Source organism: Pinus tabuliformis, chromosome 5_1, assembly GCF_031772625.1.
Source record: "Pinus tabuliformis cultivar Carrire ecotype Pingquan chromosome 5_1, CPIR1, whole genome shotgun sequence".
NCBI classification, from domain to species: Eukaryota; Viridiplantae; Streptophyta; class Pinopsida; order Pinales; family Pinaceae; genus Pinus; species Pinus tabuliformis.
This window is the reverse complement of record NC_142305.1, coordinates 227981832-228005852: the sequence shown is the minus strand read 5'-3', so window position 1 is coordinate 228005852 and position 24021 is coordinate 227981832.

Genomic DNA, 24021 nt, shown 5'->3' with positions numbered 1-24021 from the left:
TATGCCTGGAAATGCTGAGTTTGAAGCAGGATAGGGCACTGCGGCTAGAGGCGCGCAAGTATGGTGCATAAAATCCAAAGGCCAGGGCCATGACAAGGATCACTGTCCAATATTCGTGAACTACTTGGTAGGAGGGGGACCAATGCCATTAAGACAAAAGGCATAGGCAGGGCTGAGTATGACACCTGCGTTATTGTCCGTGATCTGTCAGATAGGAAGAAAACACACAACTAACAATTGTCATTTGTTGCAGAAGTATACACAGACTCCCCAACAATTGTTTTGTAATTTCTGCAGGTTAGTAGGCCATGATGACCACACTTGTCATAGCTATGAGCTAATGATAGATCAGACCTCAGCCTATAGGATGCAGACAGAAACGCGAGCCCTCGACCCAGCTGCGGGGATGAAGCGTGTTGGATTTCAGGGGCAAGGTCAAGGACAAGGAGGAATGGGACCAGGAAGGGGCCATGGACAGTTAATTTGTTACAATTACAGAGGACCAAGCCACTATGCCCATGATTGTACCAACCTGTTGACGATATCCTATTCGTACTGTGCTCAGTTTGATCATGAAACAATAGATTGTGCTACGTTGATCACACAGATGAGTGAAAAAGGGGTACTCCGGCCTCCTCCGACTTAGAATATCCAAATGATGAGATCTGAGCAACATGAAGAATACCCAAATGTGAACATGGTGCTCAGAAGCGGTGTGACCACAAGGGAAGATAAGGGGAAGTAGCCCGAGGAAGATACAAGGGTTCGCAAGGCTCCTGCAAAAGAACCTGAGTTTGACTTAGAATGTGTAAAGGAGACATTTATGGAAGCTAAGAGGAGCTTCATGGAGGCCTCCACTTTGGGTAGTAAGGACCAACCAGAGCCAAGGATGGATCCTTCTATTCTTACCACCTTTCTGGAGACATGCATGAAACTACTATGCAACAACAAGGCAGTTAAGGGGCTACAGGAGCTGATCACTAGGTGCACGGGGTCAGGAGAACTGTGCGTAGTACAGAAAATGGGAAAGTATGCATTGTGCACCGAGAGGGAAATGAGATTGACAGCATAGATTGGTGTGTATGAAATGGATCAGGTAATCCTAGATCTGGGTTCGGACGCGAATGTGTTACTGAAGCAAACATGGGAACGTATGGGCAGGCCCATGTTACAGTGGTCCCCTATTCAATTACGAATGGCAAACCAACACAAGATTTTTCCCATGGGGAGGTTTCAAGGGGTAACAGTTGATATTGAAGGCGCAAGCACACACATGAACTTTGAAGTGATAGAGATTGTCGATGACAACAATCCCTATCCTGCGCTGGTGGGAATCGACTGGGCTACTGATATGAATGGGGTCATCAATCAGAAGATGATATTCAAAAAAAATCACTACGCATAGTAGTCCCACCAGACCCGACCGAAGGAGCGTGCTACACTGAACCAGTGCGCGACGATGAGTTGGATTGTGTTTACAAGATAACTGTATGAGACTAGGATTGGGTGAATCCGACTGCAGATGAGAGAATCTCATGGGAGCGTGAAAGCTCCCACACTTCGGATTCATATGAGGAAGTAGAACAATGGCAGAATTAGTTGCATGAAGTGACAACGCTGAATTGCAACATGATGATTAGATCACTGCACTGTGTGACAACAGAGGCAAGGGAACTACCATCATATGATGGAGTGACAGCGGTGGATGAATTACTGGACAAATTTGAAAGTGTAGTACTGAAACAACAATGGTTCGATGCGCTAAAATGGGCACTACATGCAACACCCACATGATGGTCGAGTACACATCAAGGCAAGTTTGAGGACTGGTGCAGATGTAGAAGGATGATGTGCCTACAGTTTAGAAGACCCCAGCTTCGACCAAGAGTCAGGTAGCCAGGACAGAGCAGCTTGCGTGCTCACCTGTGTCGATGGGTACAGACGTGTGTTGTGTAGTCCACATGAACATACCCCAAACTAGGGATCGAAAATCATAACATAATGTAGCAGCAAGAAAAGCGACGCACACCACAAACATTCCACGCAGGAGCATTCGAGAAGGTATGCGGAATCCTGAACAAGGTTCACTAGGTGAGACAAACTAATTGGGACCTACACGTACCAGCGGTTGGATGGGCCTATAGGGCCATGTGCAAAGACCTGTGCACAGAAATGATTCCAACGTAGAAGAGCAGAGATGAGACCAAAAGAGCAGAGAGGAATCCTAATGCAACAACTCCTATAGTTGGGTCAATACGTGAGGAACCGAGCGAAGGAATTATGTGGGTATAGGAAGCCATTCAGTGAGGGAATATTAAACTTTGCAAACTAGAATAAGATCGGGTACAACTGAGGAAGAAAAGTAGGTTAATGGACGAAGAAATAAACAAATTGGAAACCGAAATCGCACAAGATAAACTAAGAATGACAGGAAAAGATATGAGCGACGATACTACTGCGTTAGAAGATTTCATTCGAGAATTTGTGGCTCTGCTACCATGGCTATGACCACACCTTACCAAACAAAGTAATCGGGGAAGCACACCACATAAGGAGGAATGCATGGCACCAACTATCGCAAGGGAAATTGAGGAGTGCATGCAGACTAAGCTGGAAGGTGTGTTGAAACCTCGCACAGGTGGTGCAACCACCTGACTATTCGTAGAGAGCACAATCTCAGTGCTCCAAGCAGTTGAAAGAGAGTGTGGGACTATAAAAGAGTCTGTAGGGGATTTGTGTGATAAGGGGGTTGCGCACAAGGTCAGTATGTCACAGGGGTCATGCCCGCACATAGGGGGCTGTGTTGCTACACGGGTAGGCTGGGACGTGACCATTGGTGTCACTGTTCATGACAAGAGGTCCAATTTAAGGCAAAAAGAAGCGGGTGACGGGCAATTAAGACATGAATTAAGAGCTAGATTTGGGACGATCTGTCACCAAGAAGGCATTAATGACTCAGAAGTGGGGGGAAGGGTCAAATTCAAATTCAAAAGATGCTATAAAACCTCCAGGGCTAGCCACAAGGCAAAACTTGGTTGTTTGAGAATTGAGCAAGTACATAACATTGAGCACCGCGTACTCTTATGTGTAGATACGATGACGACTGCTAGAACAATAGTGCGATTCGACGAAGTTACCACAGAGCCCCATATAGCCGATGAGGAGCCTAGAGAGGTGGCAGCTACGCCAGAAGTTCCAAAAACACCACGAACACTGTGGCCGTAGAAAGATAAGAAAACGATGGGGCCAGTCCATGTATCCCCAAGAAACCCACGGTTTGGCAAATTGTCAATGACAGAGAAGGGAAAATTCATCACCATTGAAACAGACGAGGAGGAGGAAGACTTGCAAGCTTTGATCGCTCAAATTGAGGTGCAAGATGATGAGGCAGAGGATGTCTCCCAAATGTCTTCTGCAACAAATTTACCTCCATACATCCCCCCGTGGAAGGAGAAAACCAAGATACCGAAGGACTTGGAGGCCACGAAGAGTGCGCTCCAGACCCCGCTCCTCCCCAATGATATAAGGTTTGAAGGTTCGCCATTGGGACAGGTACCTACCATGAAGTTTGAGGATTGTGACCTCATGAACAACGAGAAGTTCCCACAGTTGGCTATGGAGAAGTTAATGAAGAAAAAATGGTTGCGCGGTGTGGAGAAGGTTGGGTTACTCCATCTGCGATGGATACCCCACTACCACCATGCACCCATCACCATTTTTGTCATTAGGCAGCTGCTGTGCCTGGTGCATGATGGGTATCTCTGGCTGGAGGAGGCTATTTCCATCATGGTCGACCTAAGTCACCGAATTTCTCGACTACCAGTCAAAGGACACGACCCCGTGGCCATAATAGGAAAAAACAATGACTTAGCCCTCGCCATAATAGGAAAAAACAATGAAGGCCAAGTATAAACTAGAAAAGAAAAAGTGAGGGTACACAATAGCAAGCATTAAAGGCAAAGGGGTGCGCATAGCCACCCAGCTGTTGGCTAGAAAGCTAATGAGGAAATGTCGCACCGACGAAGTACCAACGTCTGTGATTGCGTTGGCAGAGCAGTGCACAGAGGGGGTCCAGTTCAACTGGGTGTAGTTCCTCTGCAACAAGTTTTTGAAGAACTGTAGGAAGGCCCAGGAGTAGGGCAAGACTTTCCACTACACGTGGTTGCTATTATCCATCTTGTTGGTTGCTAGGGAGCTGTTGGAGGACAGCTAGTTTCCCACTATTGAGGATGATTTGTCCGAAGCCGTGAGGTACACCTAGCTCTGGGATACAAAATACGTGAAGAGGATTCACGAGATAAAGGTGTTTTGGGTGTTCGTGGAGGCGAGCATCTAAATGTGGATCAACCGAAGGCCGCGCTTATCCCCTACGGTTCATAACATCTTGTAGAGTGCACCAGAATTCAAGGCAGATATGCATAACCTGTATATTCGGGCGCATAAGGATCCAGCAAAAAAATGGGTAAATCTTTCGTTCATCGCAACGGATGATGTGATATTCGCAATAATGGAGTCATGGTCTTTGGAGTGTGCGGGCCCCGAACTTGGTAGAAATGGAGAAGGCCACAGCCAAGTGAAGAAAGAAGGACACCAAGCTATGCATCGCGCAACTCGCTGAAAAAAGGCGCCAGGAACAAGAAGCAAGCGCACAACAGAAGACGGTTGATGCAGCAGCAGCGGCGCAGACGACCGAAACCACAACAGCACCAACCAGAGAGGCCAAGGAGGGCCAGGAGATGTCCATGGGGTAGCAGATTGAGGAAGTGGACAGGGCGGAGGACCGCGTAGATCCTAGTTCCACATCAACCCAACTTAAGCAGCTACGTGGCCCTGAGAAAACAACTCCCAAGAAGAAGGTAAACGCCAAAAAGACGTTCGTCAACCCGATCACACTCACAGAAGGTGATCTATTTGACATCAATGAAACGATTTGTGAGGTCACAAAGGATGCGCTCCAGGAACTGAGGATAAAGCAGAGCACTATGTTGGGGGCGATTAGCACGTAGCTACAAGGATTATAGGTACAACTCCCCCAAAAAGTACAATGGCCCAATATGTCGCAGCAGGAATCGCCGAGGCCAAATAGATGTTGCGCACTCGTATGGCCAACACCTTCATGTTACCCAAAGGTGTGCTAGCAGCAGCAAGTGAGGGTGACCGGGCTACGATGAGAAGCATGAAAGGCGTCGGCTTGAACTTGGCCACCCTACCGCATGAAATTCTGTACCAGCTGCAGGATGGGGTCATCGCAGAGCTCCGTGCCCGGGAAGGCCAAGCGATCCAAGTCCTGCATGAGCAAAAAATCAACATGGACTAGAGCAGGCCGTACAGGATGTATGCAAGAGCATTCCAGAGTTGGTCGTGCCGGCAGAGCTACCAGCAGTAGAGCGGGTCCATAGATTGGCGGCTAGAGTCCAGGAGGCCTGGGAAGAAAAGGCAAAGGTTCAGTTGGAGTTGAACCTGTAGATCACCGAGCTACGATTGAAAGCGTAGCCCTCCACGCCCCCAGAAGTCAGAGAGCAATGTGCCCGCGCTATCCAGACAGGGTTGGAGCATATTGGCCAGGTGACATAGGATTGTATCGGGCTGTTGGAGCAAGCGCTAACCATGCTTACACACCTACAGGAAGACCCAAACCTACAATGCCTAGAGACAGAGGCGCGCGAGTTTCAACCAAAGTATGATAGTGTCCAGGGCACCGTGTAGACGGTTGCCCTTACTCAATGACTCGCCAAACTATAGAAGGCAAGGGCACTAAAGGACCGATTAGATGTCGTGCACCAAAAGGAAGCCCTGCTTAAAGCATGCATCCAACCATGGATCGATGAAGTGTTCATAATTACAGCTACCATTGAAGGGATGCTGGCACAGATGCAGGAACTTTCTGCGGTTGGATAGGAATGTGACCCTGTTCATGAAGGTTCAGAGATACATGTGCAACAAGTCCAACAGATAGCCGAACAGTGTGTTGCGGACACCCAAGCTGCACGAGACTTGCTGGATGGACTTCGCGCAAAGATCACCGCACCCACACAGTGACTCAGGATGAGTCACGATGATTGTGTTGGGGGCCAGTTGGGCAGCGGATCCCCCACATCATGGTTTTGGGGCTTAAAGCCCAGTTTTTTGTCAATGTAATGTAAAGACTTTGTGAAATGTGGGCACGGAGCATGAGAGTCTAGGATGAGTCATAGGGTTGTCTGCCCTAAAATAATGTAATTTAATGCAAAGTTGTGTCGACCTACCCATGGTCTACGGACCATGGGATTGTATAAATAGAGTGAGGATCTAAGTGTAAAGACATTTTTTTGGAAAAAGAAAGTAATAGACAGATGCGAAGGCATAGTTAGAAGATAGAAGTGGAACTAAAGTGTATTGGGTCATAGTAGTAGGTAGAGGCTCTGCAGCTGAGTGTGTAGAGGGCTAGTAGAGTCCGTAGCTAAGTGTGCGTACCCCTGCAGCTGAGTGCGCAGGGTGGAGTCGGGTCTGTATTGAATTGAACTTGAAAATGATTATTAATAAAGATAAGTTTAATTCGGCATATTGTGCATCTATTTCGTGGTCTATATTTTGATGTTATATGTTAATTGTATCTAGTTGTTTATATACGCGCACTTGGTAAACATTGATATAAATGCTTATGTATGAAAATCCTCTAAGTAATTAGCACCTAATTAAGGAATATTTGGGTAATTATCTCTGGTTGCGCTGCGGCTAGAACTGCGTGAAGGACATAAAGGGCTCGCTGGTGCGTGTAGCCCAGTAAGAGGGAAGGTTGAATCACGTACCTATCACCCCATATCAGACATCCCCAGGGTGCAAAAACCTGGTTCCAGTGCCCTCCCATACTACTTCGGTTGAGACCTCAGTCCGCACTCCATGGAGGGTTGCCGAAAGGGCCAGTAGTAGCAGATTTGCTTGGCTAAATCACTTCTAAACCTAGGTTAGGCCCCACGTAGCCAACACTTGGCCTTTGATTAACTTTTTTTGCTTGATTTCTAGGTCATATTCTAATATAGTAGCAATCCATTTCCCTCTCTTTCCATCTAGACCATCCTGAGTTAGGATATCCTTGACTACTAAATTGGGGACATAAGCTATTATATGAGAATATAAAATGTAAACTCTAAAATCTTTGATAGCTTTGACCAAAGAAAAAGCTTGCTTTTCCATTATATTGTATTTTAAAGGGGCATCTCTCAGGGCTTTGCTAAAAAAGGCAATAGGTTGTTCATGACCCTCATCATTTTTCTGTAGTAGGACTGCAGCAATTGTGTTTTCTGAGGCAAAGGAAAATACAATGAAATCTCTATCAAACTTTGGACTGATCAAAACTAGAGTCTTTGTTAAGGCTGGCTTAATATCTTCAAAGGATTTCTTAGCCTCAACAGTCCATTTTATGGTCGAATCTTTTTTCAACATATTGTTTAATGCCCTAATTAATTATGCTAAGTTAGAAATAAATCTCCTAAGAAAGTTTATTTTCCCTAAAAAGGCTTGTAATTCCATGATGCTCCTAGGGTGTTGTATCTGTAAGATGGCTTCAATTCTTGTAGGATCTATTTAGATACCAACTTTCGAGATTATATGGCCTAACAATTTTCCCTCTTCTAACCCAAATAAATATTTTTTAGGATTCAAAGAAATTCCATACTTCCTACATTTGATGAAGACCTACATTAGATGATCTAAGTGTTGTTTATCAGATTTTGAGAATACAGTGATATCATCTAAGTATATTACTAGGAAGTGATGAATTTCCTTAGAAAAAGCTATGTCCATAGCTCTTTGAAAGGTGGCCCCTCCATTCTTTAATCCAAAAGGCATCTTCACATACATGAATGTGCCCCAAGGAGTAGTGAATGCGGTTTTAGCCTGGTCATATAGGTGAACTAGAATCTGATTGTAACCAGAAAACCCATCCAATAATGATATTCTGGTTGACCCTACTACCCTTTGTAATATATGATCCATTTTAGGGAGAGGGTAATTATCTTTGAGCGAAAATTTATTGAGATTCTTGAGATCAACACACAGTCTAATCTCTCCAGTTTTCTTCCTTGTTGGCACCAAATTTGAAACACAATCAAATATTATAATTGGTGCTATTATCTTGGCTTCAGACATCCTTCTGATTTCCTTTTCAATAGAAAGCAATAGAATGGGATTGATCCTCCTAAGCTTTTGTCTGAAGGGTTGCTGGTTTTCTTTTATAGGGATGGTATGTTGTATTATGCTGGTGTCATAAGATTTGAGGTCCTCATAACTCCAAGAAAAGACATCTTGGAATTCCTTTAATAGTTCAATGTATTTCACTTTTTCAGTAAGAGGTAAGGACTTGAAAGTTTGATCAATTTTGGGTTTTCCTTAGTGCCTATATTACACTCCTCTATATCAGATTTTAAGGGTTCCATCTTTGGTTTTCTAGGGACATCGTTTGAATCAAACAAGTCTTCCAAAGGGGTTAATCCTTTGGGCAAAAATTTGTCTTTGAGATTAATGATTTCAGAATCTTCATTAATTATCTCATCAATTTCAACTTGATTTAGGTTTTGTACCTCTGATTTTATAAATTTAGTGGGATTGAATCTATCTACCTCTTCATATTCTATTTTATTAATTTCTATTTTATCTTTAAAATCGGGATCTAATGTTATGTCAGTATCTATATTACTATTTACAAATTCCTCCTCTAACGTTAAAAATTGTTTATTTGTTGGTCATTAGCAAATACTTGCCAGTTTTTCAAGTTATCTAGGATAGCAGGTCTATGCCTAACTCCAGCAGTGCACTGATGGTTAGGTTGGAATGGTAACTTACAACTCCTAGCAAACATTGCTAAACTATGAGCTTGCATATTATGCTTCCTAGGAATTACAACAATTTTGGTTTCTATGAAAGTGTTTAGTATTTCTATAATGGTTCCTCTGTAACAACTTAATCTAGGGTCTTTGGTCATATATACAACTTTAATTTGATTTATCACTATTTCAGAGTCTCCCATAATAGAAACCCTGATAGCTCCTAACTTTATAACTAATTTAATACCTAAAAGAAGTGCTTCATACTCAGCCATGTTGTGAGTGCATTTGAAATTCAATCTGGAAGCATGGCCCTTTAAATGATCATTCTCCATATTATAAATCCACACTGCTACTCCTGCTCCTAACTTGTTCACTGATCCATCAAATTCAAGGTGCCATAATATCTCACGTTCATAATTTTCACTATCAGGGGGAAGAAAATTTTCCTTGTTTGAGGTATTTTGATCATCTTTTTTATCTGAAATCTCTTGAGTTTGGATAGTCTCTTTTTCAGTTGTTACTGCACTTTCTCTTGGTTCTAAAATAATGATGTTTGAAGTGGTTTGTTTTATTTGTTCAACATTATACAAAATAAAAGAATCAATTTCAGAGTGCATGGAGTAGATAGGGAAGTTTTGAGGTCTATCCTAGCTACTGACCACATATTTCATTAGGGTCTCTCTGTACAACTTTTTTGGTTGTCCAAAGACTGAGATTGTGACATATGACATGTCAAGTTGCAAAGATCCTTGAAGTTTGGCCCCCATGATCTAGACAAGAGCATGCCATATTTATGTGGGATGTCAGCTACTACTATATCCACGAGAATAGTCTTAGCAGGGTATTGTACTAAGGAAACACACGGGTCTTTGATTAACCCTAAACACTTTACTTGACTTGAATCAAATGAAAACAAGTCTTTGTAAGGTCTAGTAATATCCAAATTTAACTTTTCCATAACTGATTTAGGCATTAAATTGTGTGAAGCTCCTAAATCTAACATTGCATTATGTAAGATTTTATCATGAATGCCAAGGCTAATATAAAAGGGTAGTATCCCTCCTTCTAACGATTTTCCATTAACATTAGGACCGAATATAAGCTCAGGTTGATCATCAAACAAGTTAACAGAGTCTTCATTCTCAACGAAGTTTAAGGTCTTGTTTATTTGAGACTTATAAGTTTCATTTTTAATCAGCTCTGTTAAGGGGACTGAAATTTTTAGTTTAGCTACCTCTTCTCCCAAACTAAAAGGCAAAGGGGCTTTTTTCTGTTTGAGTGTTTGGAATTTTGATAGCAGAATTTGGAGTAGGTTGCTCTTCTTTTTCTACATTTGAAGTCTTTTTCTATGGATTTTCTAATATGGTGTTTGGAGATTTCTCCACTGTCTCCTTGGAGGGGATTGAAATGAATGGTTGATCATCAGGGGGTTGGTCATTGGTTATATCTACAATGGTGGGACCAAAAGGGTTCTGATTTGGTCTAGGGAGGATTTGGAGAGTCTTAGTAATTGGAGCTGTTTTGATTTTCTTAGGTTGATTTGGCACTGTTTGCTTGGCCTGGTCAGGAGTATCAGAATTCTTTTTACTCCTTAGATTGTATTGTTTATGTACTTCAAAAATGGTAGAATCATACCCTTGCTTATAATCAAATGATTCTTTGGATTGGGTCTGCAATTGCTGCAACATATGCAGTTCCTGCTCATCTTGGGTCAAAAAGACAGTTTCCTCATCATCTAATCCCATTAAGTTTATTTGTGTGTCTTGTTCAGGGTCTTCTGAATGGGATGTTTCAGCATAGTTTTCTTGAAAAGGAGGCCTAATATTCTGATCAGGTCCATTCTTCCCAGTGTTTTGATTTTGATTCTTTCTAAAGTTTGGATTTCTCACTGGAGGTGCCTGTTGATTATCCCAGTGAGGCTTCCTCTCAATTTTCTCTACTCTATCCATTAGTTTTTCCATACCCTTGGTTAGAACATCTATTTTAAGGTCAAAGGGTGAGGCTTCATCTTTGGCAGATCCTCTCCTCTCATTCCTAACTCTAGCTCTTTTTGCCAGCAGGTTAGCTTCTACACTAACTGCTACACTCTGCATATCTTCTAAAGTTGGAGGATTTCTCTCTCTGAGTTGGAAGGCCATATCAGTATCAAACCCATTAGGAAACTTTATCAGAGCTAAGCCAGGCGGGGGTCTAAGATTGACTGGTATTGCATTGTATATATTGTTAAATCTGGTACAGTAATCCTGGACTATTTCATTTGGTCCTCTCCTGATGTTTTCATATTCTGAAAGGATTTGCAGAGGGTTCTTTTTCTTTTCCCATATATTTAAAAATTGCTAATAAAATATTTCTAAATTATCTATGATATTATCAGGTAAATCTCTAAACCATCTCCTCACATCACTAGCTAGAATCTGAGTAAAAACTCTCATCTGAACATCCCCAATATCAATTTCATGTAATTCAAAGTAATATGTCATTTTGTTTACATGGTGTTGTGCTGTATAAGGTCCTAGGTCATCAAATTGGACAATTTTGTTCTGGAAATCTTGTGGCATGGGTCCAAGTGCGGCAGGTAACACAAGAGGGGCACATCTATTTTCCATGGCTTTGAGTTGCGCAGGGCTAAGAAGTGGGGTTGGGTACCAGGAGATGATACAGTAGTTGATGAAGAACTGGGAGTAATAGGTGATTGACGAGTAATGATACATTGGTAGGGAAGTGAAGGTGTAAATGGAGGTGAGGAATGAACTTCAGACGTGGAAGGGAATAATGGTGAACTAAGGGCAGTTGACACTGGTTTAGAGAGCTTGGGGATCTTAGCAGTAGTAAGGGATGACTGAGGGGAATTTAGAATATACCCATCAATTGACTGGTTTGCGTTTTGGACCTCAAGGTCTGCAATAAACTCTAGATCTAGAAATATGACATCAAGTGCACTTTCAGACCTGGTTCTAAATAGGGAAAGGTCAAATGACTCATCAAAGGGGAGGTATTCTAAAAACAACCACTCATCAGGGCATGAATCTGCATTGATTGAAGGTGTTGGACTTACTAAACTCTCTTGTCTTCTGGATCTTCTTGAAATCAAGCTGGGATTATCCACTACTAGGGCAAGATTTGGATCTGGGTTGGCCCTAGTACAGTGAGTCCTCCTTGAAGCCAGAATTTTGAATTTTCCTTTTTAAATTACTTTATTTTTGTGAAATTTTATAAATAACTTCTAATAAACCCTTCAAGAGATTTGAAATAAAGATTTGAAATTTCTCAAAGGTTTATTAAGACTGAGGATTTGAGTCCCTAGTATCGTCGCCACTATGTTATCACTCAGAATTTTTCCCTAGAAGTTATAAAAAGAAGGAATCATCTGAGGTAACCACAAACCAATCTTTTAGACTCAGGTTCTAGCCAACTTAAGTCCAGAGAGGGCTCTTTCTTTATGATTTAACTTTGTTTTTATTATATTTTAGGCTAGTTCTTAGTGTTCATGAGGATTTTGATTTTAGATTGAAGGTTGGGTAGTGGAATTCTTGGAATAGATGGATAGAGCTTGGTATTCAAGCCATTGGGCTATGGAGTCAATCAAAGGATAGCATAAGTAAACCAAATCATTAAAGGGAATGTTCACAGGGCAGGCTAGCAAAGCAAAAGGAAAATCTTCAGTTCTAATGGATGGGGTAGTTCTAACCAGGGTAAAAGGGCAATGAAGAATCCTTAGACTTGGATTAGAATGAAAGAAAGCAGGTGATCATGAACAAAGGGCAATTAAGAATCCTTTGCTATAGACCAGGGGGAGAAACTATGGAAGCAAGGGAGTAGTTAAGAATTCACTAACTAAGATAGTTTAGTAGAAAACATTTAAAATGTAAACAGTGAAGACAGAGTGCATTCAAGAAATTTCTGAAATATCATTCCATCTTATAAATTTAGATTTTACATAAAAGAAAGAGAGTATGGAGACACATAAGAGAAATAATAGTAAACAAAAGAGAATACTTATTTGTATATTGCTTTACATAAGAATCCTGTAAAATATCTAAGCTTTATTCCTTGATCCAGCAAGCCAATCAAGTCATTGATACAATAGAACTTAGAATTGAGAGAGAAAATCTATAGAAATGTCTTGGAATCCACCACAAATACTTCGAAATATGAAGTATTTATACAAAAAATATTTACAAAATATCTCATAAAAATTTGAGATTTAATCTAGGGAATCAAAATATCTTCAAGCATGAAGGTAGGGGCAGATGGAAAACTGCATCATGTTGTCCCTTTTATTGTGGTAGTGATGATTGTTGCAGTTGAGTTTGAGCCCTTTAAGCTGGCTGATATTTGTACGCTGGAATCATATTCACTTTGATCTTTCACTGATATTCTTTGACCTTGTTACTCTTTGACTCTGTTGATCTGACTTTTACCTGTTTCACCTGGTTTTATTTAGATTTATTGTGGTAATTTTCTGCTATAAAAAATTTCAAATTAAATATGTCATTATTTCCCACCATTCATCCTCAGGTAACTTTACTTTCAACATTCTTCTGTAAATTTTTTCTACCTCTGTGTATTTAGCAAAATTGGGCTTGGTGACAAACAAATGTTTCACCTCATGTTCTAGGAAAAATAGATTTTCCAAAGTATCATACAATACTTTTCCAGTTGGCAGGGCTTTTATACCTGAAGTACTGGCTTGTTCCTTAGCCAATTTCCTAAGTCTGTCAGTGTAGTCCAATTGGGTCATGAGTTTATCATGGATGACCATAGGACTGGGAAGGCCTTTGTCCCTCAAAATTTGAAATTTGGCCATGAACCTGTCAATGGCCACCTGCATGTTGTGGCACTTTTCTTCTAAATTGAGCATAAGGTTTCTTTTGGAAAGAACCTTTTTAACCTCTAGGATGGCTTCGGTCCTATCCTCTATACCAAGCTCATTAAGCTCATGTCTGTTCTTACTGTTCAAGAAGTGGATGAGTCAATTTGCATCCTCAGGTTGGTCTCCTAAATCTTCCCTTACTTTCTGGATAGCCTCAGTGGCTACTTTCACCAATTCAGTTTGCTCAAATATAACTTGAATTGATGGCCAAATATCATTGACAGAGTTAATGATATTGGCCCAGAGCATTTCTTTGGTTTGTCCTAGTGGTTTCTGCAATGTTAAATCTTTCTCTAGGACTTTGATCTTCTCACCCATCCTTAGGGCTTTCTATGTTTCTTCTCTCTGCTGAATTTGGGCAAGCTTACAGTTAGTTTCTAAGCTTGCCACTTTCTCCTTTAGCCTTTTGAGATCTATTGCCTGGATTGACATCTCCTCCATGAATTTCACTAGCTCTTTTGTTTTCTCTGTTGATGTGCTTGCTGTTGTAGATTCAATTGTGATTGGCAGTGTTGTGGCAGGTGGAGCCGTAGGTGCCAATGATGCTGCCAATGTAGAAGGAACTACTGTTATCACTGTGGGAATGGCAGTTGTGGAAGTTGTTTCCATGTCACTTTGTTTGGACTGAATCAAAATGTCCAACTCCTTCTCTATCTCTTTTAGTTGGTCATTTAGCTTTAGGACCAAGTCCATGAGCTCTTCATGTCCTTTTTGTGCCTCTAGGACTTTTGTTGTTTGTGGGTGATGCAACTAGGGAATCTTGAGCTGTTTCTTCAAAGCATCTATATCATCATTCTTTTTCTTTATTAATTTTTAAATGGCCTTTACATCTTTGGGATCATGTCCCAACTCAATGACTAAGTCCTCTAAGGACTTGATTCTGGTATATTTGGCCTATGAAGAGGCCTTCTCCAATTGGAACTGTGCTGATATATTATTCAGGGAGTTTTACAATTGGTGGGAAGCGATGGATTTCCTTGTCAAGGTGGAGTAAATCATCTCCTACGTCTGCTTATGCAGCTTAATTTAGTCAATAGGATTAATTTCCTTTGCCAGTACTTCAAAGTCTATCTTTTTGAAGTCTATTGTTGTTCTTGGTTGCTGAGTAGTGGGCTTCATGAATGTCATTTGCATCTTCCCCTCTTTTACATCATAGGCTGACATAAGCCTTGTCTGATTGGTAGGGGTCATCTTCAAGTATTGTGCATAGGTCTGGGCTTTCAGCCTCTCATTCCTGGCCTTTATCTCTTTGTACCTTTCTTTGATGTCTTGGTCCTTGTTTGCTGGCATCCTGAAAGAGGATACCTCCACACTCTGTTGTCTTTCCAGTATCTGGGTATGTGATGTGGAAGGTTCTATGATGCCTCCAGAGGGATTGGCATGCCTACTCCCTTCTCTTTCAGTGCTTGTAACATTTGTTGTATCCTCCGTATATTCCTGTTCTGAAACAAGATTTATTCTTTGTCTCTTTGCATGAATAGACATCTCTTCATATGCGTGTGATGTTGCTCTTCCTGAGGTGGTAGCCCCTTCCCTGTTTCTCTTGAAGATTTTCTCCTCATTTAGAGGAGTCTGTAAGACTGGGGGGTTACTCATGGTGGCCTCTGGTCTATCTGATTTTTTTTATTGTTCTGGTTCTTTTGGTGCTTTTGACCTTTCTGGTGCTTCTGATTCTTGCTGCACCTGTGATTCTTCTTGGGCTTATGATTCTTCTTGGACCTAAGATCCTCCTGACACCTGCAGGAAAGAACCCTCATCAAGATATTTCTCTAGATCAATTAGAGTGTTTTCAACAGTAACTTCAGTGCTATCCCTGTCCACTAAAGTATTCTCCACCCATTCCAATTGATTTGCATATTTTTCTATTTCCGGGATTCAGTGATGAATGTAGGGAGCCATCTTGTTTTTCTTCCTTCTATTACAGATGAAGTCCAAGGGATCATATCTCCACATGAAGCTGTGTTTTAGATTTAGTCTTTAAAGAATTTGGTCTGCCTCCTTTCCAACTTCTCTACTATTGCAAATAAAGGGGCCTAACTGGTCTCTGATCCTAAGCTGGGCCTTCTTTTTGGCTCTAACAAAATGCACCTCATCTGAATTGTTTATCTGCCTATAGTACTCCAAAGCAAATAACCTCACTGGGAGGTATCTGGGTAGTTTATATGGGGATATCTCACAACCATAAATTCTAATTTCAGTTTGGTTTTGTTACAAGTACCAACCCCCCACTTTGTGCTATTTTGAGAGTTGCAGGATCCTCCTTATATCTGAACTGATTCTTGGAGGAGGGATTCCTAGCAACATTGATCTGAATTTGAAACTACTTGAATTTTGTTTGCAAGGTATTCAATTCAGAAATAAACATGTTTAAAAGACTTCCATGTCTTGCAGAAAGGAAACACATGAAATTTTCAGCTGTTTATGACCGATCTAAGCATAGCAGAATTATTTCCTTTTACTATTTAACACATAAAAACGAATTTGTTCTGCAAAATAAACCAACCACAGATGCAAAAGAAGTTGATAAAGCAGTTCACCCCCTCCAGGGCTACGTCTGCTGGGTCCAAAGCCCCCAAATGGGCTTGTCCTTGTTTTTATAAAATGCTCAAATTGAAAATACAGCTGAATAGAAGCATCTACAGGAGAAATAGATGGTAGAAATGGATTGACTATTGGATCACCTCCAATGGATACCTGCAACCCTGTACAGTCTTCCCAATACTGGCCCCTGGTGGCTCGTAGAACTTTCACGGCTCCAAAACGTATGCAAATGACCTCTGATGGCTGTAAGACCTGCACCAATGGCTTCAGAAGGTTGAAAATACCCAAAATCAAAAAACAATTCGTCCAAAACCGACTTTCTGGGCCAAAGTTATGGCCATTTACTCCTGACTGCCAGTTTGGCCTAACAAAACCCCAGTTACATTTAGTGACGGCCAGTTAAGCCCGCCAAATATGGCGGGACCGCCAAATTTGGTGCCACCGCCAACTAATCCGCCAACTGTAACTGCAGGTTAATTAATGCGCATGTGACCACTGATCTCGGGTGGCGGTTAACATCGGATTTCGCGCCGGAGGTTAGGGGTTAGCCCACGGTTCTGGGCACCCGGTCGCATGGTAGGGCGGGGCTGGCCCGCCTTGCTTTTCCCGCTCAACATTTTTTGAATTAAAATATAATTCCGCTGCCCCACATTTCAAATCCGGCTGCCATGGTGTAACGATTAAGGCGTTGGACTGTTAAGGGGGAGGTCGCGGGTTCAAACCCGGCCATTCCAAACAAATTTTTAAAACGTGCCACAATGCTCCGCTGACGTCATCTGGGCCACTTGGCGCCCTCCGGGCCTGCCACGTGGCGACATGTGATTGGCTTTCGAAAGGGAATATTCCTTGAAATATTCCAAGGAATATTCTGCGGAATATTCTTTTTTTTTTTTTTTTTTAAATCAATTTTTCTAATGTTTTGGGCAAAATATTCTTTTGGCCATATCTTCCTCATACGGCGACCGTTTTTCGAACCGTTTGTGGCACCGAAATCGAGAGGACGAGCACTTTCCAGTCGTTTAGCTTTGAACCAGTTCTGAGCACTTTGAATTTTGAGCATTTTTACGACACTTAGGACATGAGCACCTGATCAAACATTGTCATAATGGGATGTACAAATAGGCCTATGAAGTTTGTATATGAATATGGGGAGTCATATTTGTGGGTCAATGGAGTCCAAAAAATCATTGGCCTTGGGTGACCTTTTGTATCAAGCTTCTGGAGAGTGGAGAACTTATCTGCTTAATAGTATATAAAAAGGTGATACAAAACAAAGGAATTCTTGAAAACTCTCTCATTACTCATCCAAAGAAACTGGTCATGCATCCTATCAGCTATAAACTTGGCATAATCATAAATGATAGCAGGAGGCTATCCTAGAGTGAAGATGGACATAAAATCTAGGATGATTTCATCTATATACTCACTGGTGATATAACCTAGGATACCAGATATCATTGCTACAATATCCTGGTCGAATTCTGAAAATATGGTGTACACATGTGGAGGAGGATATTTTGGAATATGTTTTTCTTCTACAATGAAGGTTTGGAACATCTCAGCAAGTTTTGCAATGGTAAGCTTGGGGAATCGGTCCAATAGGTCTCCAATTGAAATAGGGGTTAGGATTTGCCCTGGTTGTAGTTGCAGAATTTCATTAATTGATTCTGTAGTGATAGTGAAAAGTAGATTCTGGTTAGGGGACATCACTGCTCTTTGGCTAGGGATATAGTTTGCATGGTAGTAATGGACAATTTCTGGGAAAATATGAACTTCAGGTAATTGGTACTTGGGTAAATTGGACTCCCAAAGACCAATTTTATCAGCATGGTTCAAGTATTGCTCTTTGTATCAGCAGTATAATTTAAGAGGGGATTCATGGACAGAGGTGTCCTTTATTTGGAAATCTTTATCAACTAGGGGGAGGTGGTCTAGTTCTAGGTGAGGAGTGGAAATAGATCTCACATCCATGGCAATTGGGGTAGACATTCTCAGTTCTTGTGGATTTGAGAATGGGGGAGATGATTTTTAGTTTTTTTAGGGCAAAGGTGGTTGAGTACAATGTAAGGGAAAGTTACTTGAGTTGATTTAATTAATTCTTACTTTAACTAACAAAATCAATAACTAGTTCTTTAAATTTGAGAGCTTTTCCAGTGAATTATGACTTAAATACCTGGAATTAGGGAGAACTAGCTCTGAATAGGTCGGCTGGAAATTGTGAACGGTTGAAAAGGTTTTGAGTAGGCTAGAAGGAAATCTGGGAGCTTTGTGGCATCTTCAGGGTGAAATTGTACATGGGTTGACAGCTTCGACATCTACAAGTGCATGCATGGAGGTTTTTTGTTGAAAAAAAAAACGATAAAAACGAATGATTTGGGGCTTTTTGGCTTTATGCAGAAAAGTCAAAATTGGCGGGTACAGGTGAACAATGGTCATTTGTTGTGTAGCGGGGTGAACAATAGTTATTTTGTCACGTAGTGGGTGGGCAATAAGTGGTTTGCTTCGCACAGCTTTTGGGCGTTTGGTGGTTTTGTGAGGAGGCCGCCTAATTCCACTCATCGAGCGACACGTAGCCTTGAGGGCCTAGTGGAAAACAACCCTTTTCAGGCAGGTAACATTTGGACGTCAGGCTCTTCTGAAATGAATGAGGACTGTCGGATGTGGAGGGGAGAGATGGTGCGACGAGTGGGCAGTGGAGTTGCGCGGAAGGTAGTGGGGGGGCCGGCGAGGGTTTAAGCGCGGTTGTTTTTGCTTTACTGAAGTTTTAAGGTGGGGTTGAGGTATTGGGGTGATTATCGGCAAGGTTTAATTGGGTTTTTAAACTAAATTAATCGCGGGTTGATTAGTTAGTGGATTTTCGAGGTTTTGGGTAATATTATAGTTTATATAATTAAACTAGGGTAGGATTTAAATAATATTGTGAGAGTTACATATATACGGGGAAAGGGGTTCTTAGTCGGGATTTAATAAATAAATTAGTAATTTGGAAAGTGAGTGGAAAGGGGCACTATACCCTAAGCATTTGATATTTCATGTTTTATTTCTTTTCCGATAATAGCATAAAAACTTAGGATATAGTGTTTTTATGGGTTTTTTGATATGAAAATGAGTCATGTGGGGGATTGAATGTTTATGAGTGGGTTTTAGTACTTATTGCCTATAAGTCATTGAGCTGAGGGTCCGGTCCCTCCAAAGGTCAGAGAAATGCTCTGAGCCTCTTTGACTTAGGGTTTTAAAGTACTTTGATCTTTATTGTGGGAAATTAGTTAAGTAAAAAGTGAAATGAATGAGGGAAATTAATTAATTGACTTTGATATCCATCTGCATGCTTGAGTGCCCATTCACATTTGGAACTTTTATGATGAAAAAGATGATACATATGATTTTTTCTAATCGATCATCAAAATTATGTAACCTTTATACTACTTACCCATCTACTCATCCTACCATTTTTACTTCTCTTTATTAGGGTGCATTTGAGCTAGCAAACCCTTATCAAACATTTTTCTTTTTTTGTATAATAGTAAACTAACTAAGTCTAACCTTATTACATTAGAGGGTTCATTTTAAACAGTTGAGCTCCTTTTATTTACTCTACCTATCTAATTATCTGCCAAGATTAAACAGTTTGGTCAGATATTTATTCTCTATCTATAGACATGAAATTGAAACCTGAAATAGCCAAGTTTAAACATTTTGACTATCATGGATTGTGGTAAAGGTTACAAACTACACACAATCATTTATTATGCACAAAAAGTAAATAGTTGTGGCATTTTGACTTGCACACTTTCATGATCCTTTTTCTTTTCTTGGGGTTCATATTTTTCATCTTTTTTGACCTTTTTATTCTTTTTATCCTTTGATTATTCTTTTAGGACATACCCTCTTTACAATTTTTTAATTTTTTTGAATATGGAAAACATTTGTAGAAAGCAAAGGTATGTACATATTACAGGTTTAATCTTAGCCATTCAATAATTATGACTCCTATTGGTATAGGAACCTAACAGGAAGGGTATCTGTTGTGACTGTGGCATCAGTTGTTGGTAAGGTCCCTGTTATATTTGCAAGGGAACCTGTGGTGGCAACTGCTAGTAAGGTCCCTGTTGGGATTAGTAGGAAAGCTACAGTTGAAACTACTGATAAGGTCCCTGCTGGGGTTGGATAGGAAATTATGGTCGCGATTGCTGGTAAGGTTTTTGTTGGGATTGGAAGGAAACTTGCGGTTGTGACTGCAACTGTGGGTAAGGTCCCTGCTACAGTTGGATAGGAATCTGTGGCTACATAGGAGGATTACCAATCCTGAGACCATACTACATATGAGGACCATACTGCATTTGAGGACCATACTGCATTTGAGGAATTTTTTGTTGATAAGGAGGAACTCCCGATAGTGGAGTTTGGAGCTGGTGAGAGCTAGTAGGAACATATGGTTGTTGGTAGGAAGGTTGAGTCAAGGGGACTTGGTGACCTTGCAAGGGGGTCCCCGTGACAGTACCTGATATAGGTGGAACTGGCATTCCACCTGGGTTAGAAACAACACCAGTGTGCTGATTTTCCCCCGATGTGGGAGGAGGAGGTGCATAGTTTCCACTAGAAGAAGGAGGTACATAGGGCATAGGTGGTTTCCCCCCAAATAATGGAACATATGAGCTCGTAGGTTTTCCACTCAAAACGGGGATCACAGTTACCGTGGCTACAGTAGGAGGAGAAAAAAGACAAAGAGGAACATACATTTCACCTACCATCACTGCAGGTTGAGGATTCAATGTAGGTTGGGCAAGTGTCTGTGCATTCAGAATAAATGAGCTAGTAGTAGGAGTGACAATATATGACCAAATGGGGTTATGGAAAAGTGAAGTTGCACCAGAATTGTCGGGAAAAGCATCACTGAGAGAGTTATAACCTAGTGGGACCAAGGGTGTACTTGGCCCACTTGTCAGATGGTAGGGGGCAGAGACATAAGGAAATTTTTCAAGAGGAAGAATTAATATAGGATCAATTTTAGTAGCTATAATATGAGTTCCATAAGTTTCCACAAGAACACCCTGGGGTGTTGACCCTACAGGTAGGTTATCACCTTCTGTTTCCATTAATGGGAACAATTCTCAAATGGTAACTCGAGTCATTCTGGGAGAAGGACTCAATGGTACATTAGGAGTATCAAAAGGACTATATGGATGCAGAGGTGATAAATACACAGGATCTAATTCAAAGAGTGTATTTCAAGGAAAATCAAGAACTCCGAAGTAGATCGAGGACTAGATGGAGGAGAGTCTTGAGATGAAGTGACCGACTCTTGAGGTGGTGGTCAGGAAGCAATGGGTTGGATACTTAGGATGATACCAAGTTCAACACATTGGTTCTCAAGGGGCTCAGGCTCAATAGTATCAAAACCTACAACTCTAGGTAGATCAGGTGCATTAGCATCTCCATTGTGTGTTGTATCTGGGGTCTCGTTTTGGACTCCTTGTGGTTCTACCATGATGTCTTTTCATGAAATCAATCACTAATTATGTGTTGGTGAATACTTTGGTTTAATTGTAATTTTACAATTAACCATTTAATGTTGAGGAAAAAAGGCGTTGTATCATGGGTAGGATGGTATTCCGTGGTTGATTAATTTTAGAAATTAACAGAAAATAAATAAATAAATAATGGGTAACTAGGCATGAGGGTTTACCAAGCAACCATGTACTACTATATACACCTTGGCGAACCAAGGACTTAACATACAGTAGCTAATCTCCCTGAATGTTGTGTTTGGTGTATCATGGTATACAAGGCAGCATACTCGGTTAGATATGTATGGATAAAAACCTATTGGGGACTCCCAAAATATACACGATGGTATGTGGGAGTGCAGTTTTTAGTAGTGTTGTCTAAAGTGTAATTGTTCAATGAGAGAATTCCCATATAATTACCATGCATGGAGCACCTCCGATATACCTGAAAGTACTGGAGAATGGTCCTATACACTTCCGTACGTGGAACAATATTTCACCCCTAGGATATAATGCTGGAAAACAACAACATCTTCGATGTTTAACGATGCCAGAACACATCTCTAGCCTAGACCTTTAAATTTTTTCATTAATGTTCCAAATTCTCCTTAGGTTAATTGAGATGAATTTTAAGTTGATCTTGAATTAAGTTTTGGTTTTAAGGCTCAAAGATCAATGTCACTTGAACACACTTATGATTCAACTAGTATGAAAAAATGGTTTTTTTCATTTCAATGAAAACTATCTAGCATAGGGAAGAAGTTCAAGCATTTATACAACAACCAGGTATGCAGCAAACAAAGCTTCCTAACCAAATCTTTCACTTTCACTATTCCAATGGACCCACCAAAAGTAAAATGAATTTCAATTCACTAACATGCACCTACATGAATTTTTTCACTTTTCCTTTTCAATGAATGAAGATGCACTTTTCAGCTTTCAACACTAAGTGATGTAATCTATGCTCAATGATAATCCCAAAACGACTTTTCAATGCAATGTAACCTAACGCAATTTGAAAACTAAACTTTGAGATGAAAGCTAAAATAGATGCAAATGCCATTTCTTTTATGATTTCCAAAAGAAATAATAATGCTTTAATCAATAGGAAACCAATATTCCTTCCACACACACAAGCAGAAAACAGTAAATTCAATTCACCTAAAGAAATAAAGACTAAACCGGAATTCACTTTCACTACTTCAAACAATGGGATGTACTTTTGCAAACCAATAAGAAATCAACCAAAATAATGGAAAATTCAATGCACACAGAGAAGGAGGACACTTTAGAGATTAAGACACACTAGAACTTTCTGGTAGAAACCCTAAAAAATTCTTGATTTTTAAGGATTAGCATGACTGTAACAGTGAAAAATCGTGCTAATAGGGTTTTGAACGCAACTGTAATGGAAAAAACTGCGCTGGAAACGTAGCTGTTTCTGGATAAAACATGTTAGGTGAGAAAGACTTAGGAAAATGAAAAGAAATTCAAAGAGAGATCCAAACTTGACACTCTAAAGAGCATATTACTCATAATGCCAACCCATAATGAACCTAAGTTACATATCACTAGGAGGTTGGTCAAACTAATAAAAAAGACTAAACATGAAAAGGAGGTTTGAAGGGGCTATACGCTCCCCAGTGTAGTTTCCATTTTGTTATGCAGGAAATCCTTTCTGCAAACAGAAACAATCCCTCTAGTCCTATGAGAGGATCTAGCAACAAACTAAAAGAATATGTCTAAACTTTCCTAATTTATACTGGAAAACACAAAAGAGGATAGATGACCTACCTCACTTTGATGCTAAAATATGTTGGTGTCGTCCTTGATTATTTCGCTTTCAAGCTCAATCTCTTATTAATCGTTAGAGATGAATACCTGCATAGAAAATCATGTGGAGACAACAAACGCATACGTAGAAAAAACCATTCCTATATAAACCATATAGCATATCAAGGAGTGTTACACTAAATGAGCAATGATTGACACATTTATGGAAATAAAACACATAATGTATTATTAATAGATGGTAAAGGGAACATTACAACCACTTAAGCCTTGATGTTGGAAGCCTTTTTTAGGTGAGTTTCCAAGTCCTAGCCTTAACCTTCAAGCACTCCTTTCTCCTTAGAAAAATGGGCAACATTGGGGCATAGTTCAACACTAGGAAGGAAACCAAAGCTAACCAGTTGTGGATAGTAGGGATATTATTTTTAGGGAAGGAGAGGGGGTTGAGGATCCATAAAAGGAGGGAAGGGTTCCACATATCAATGGAAAGATCCATGAAAGTAGG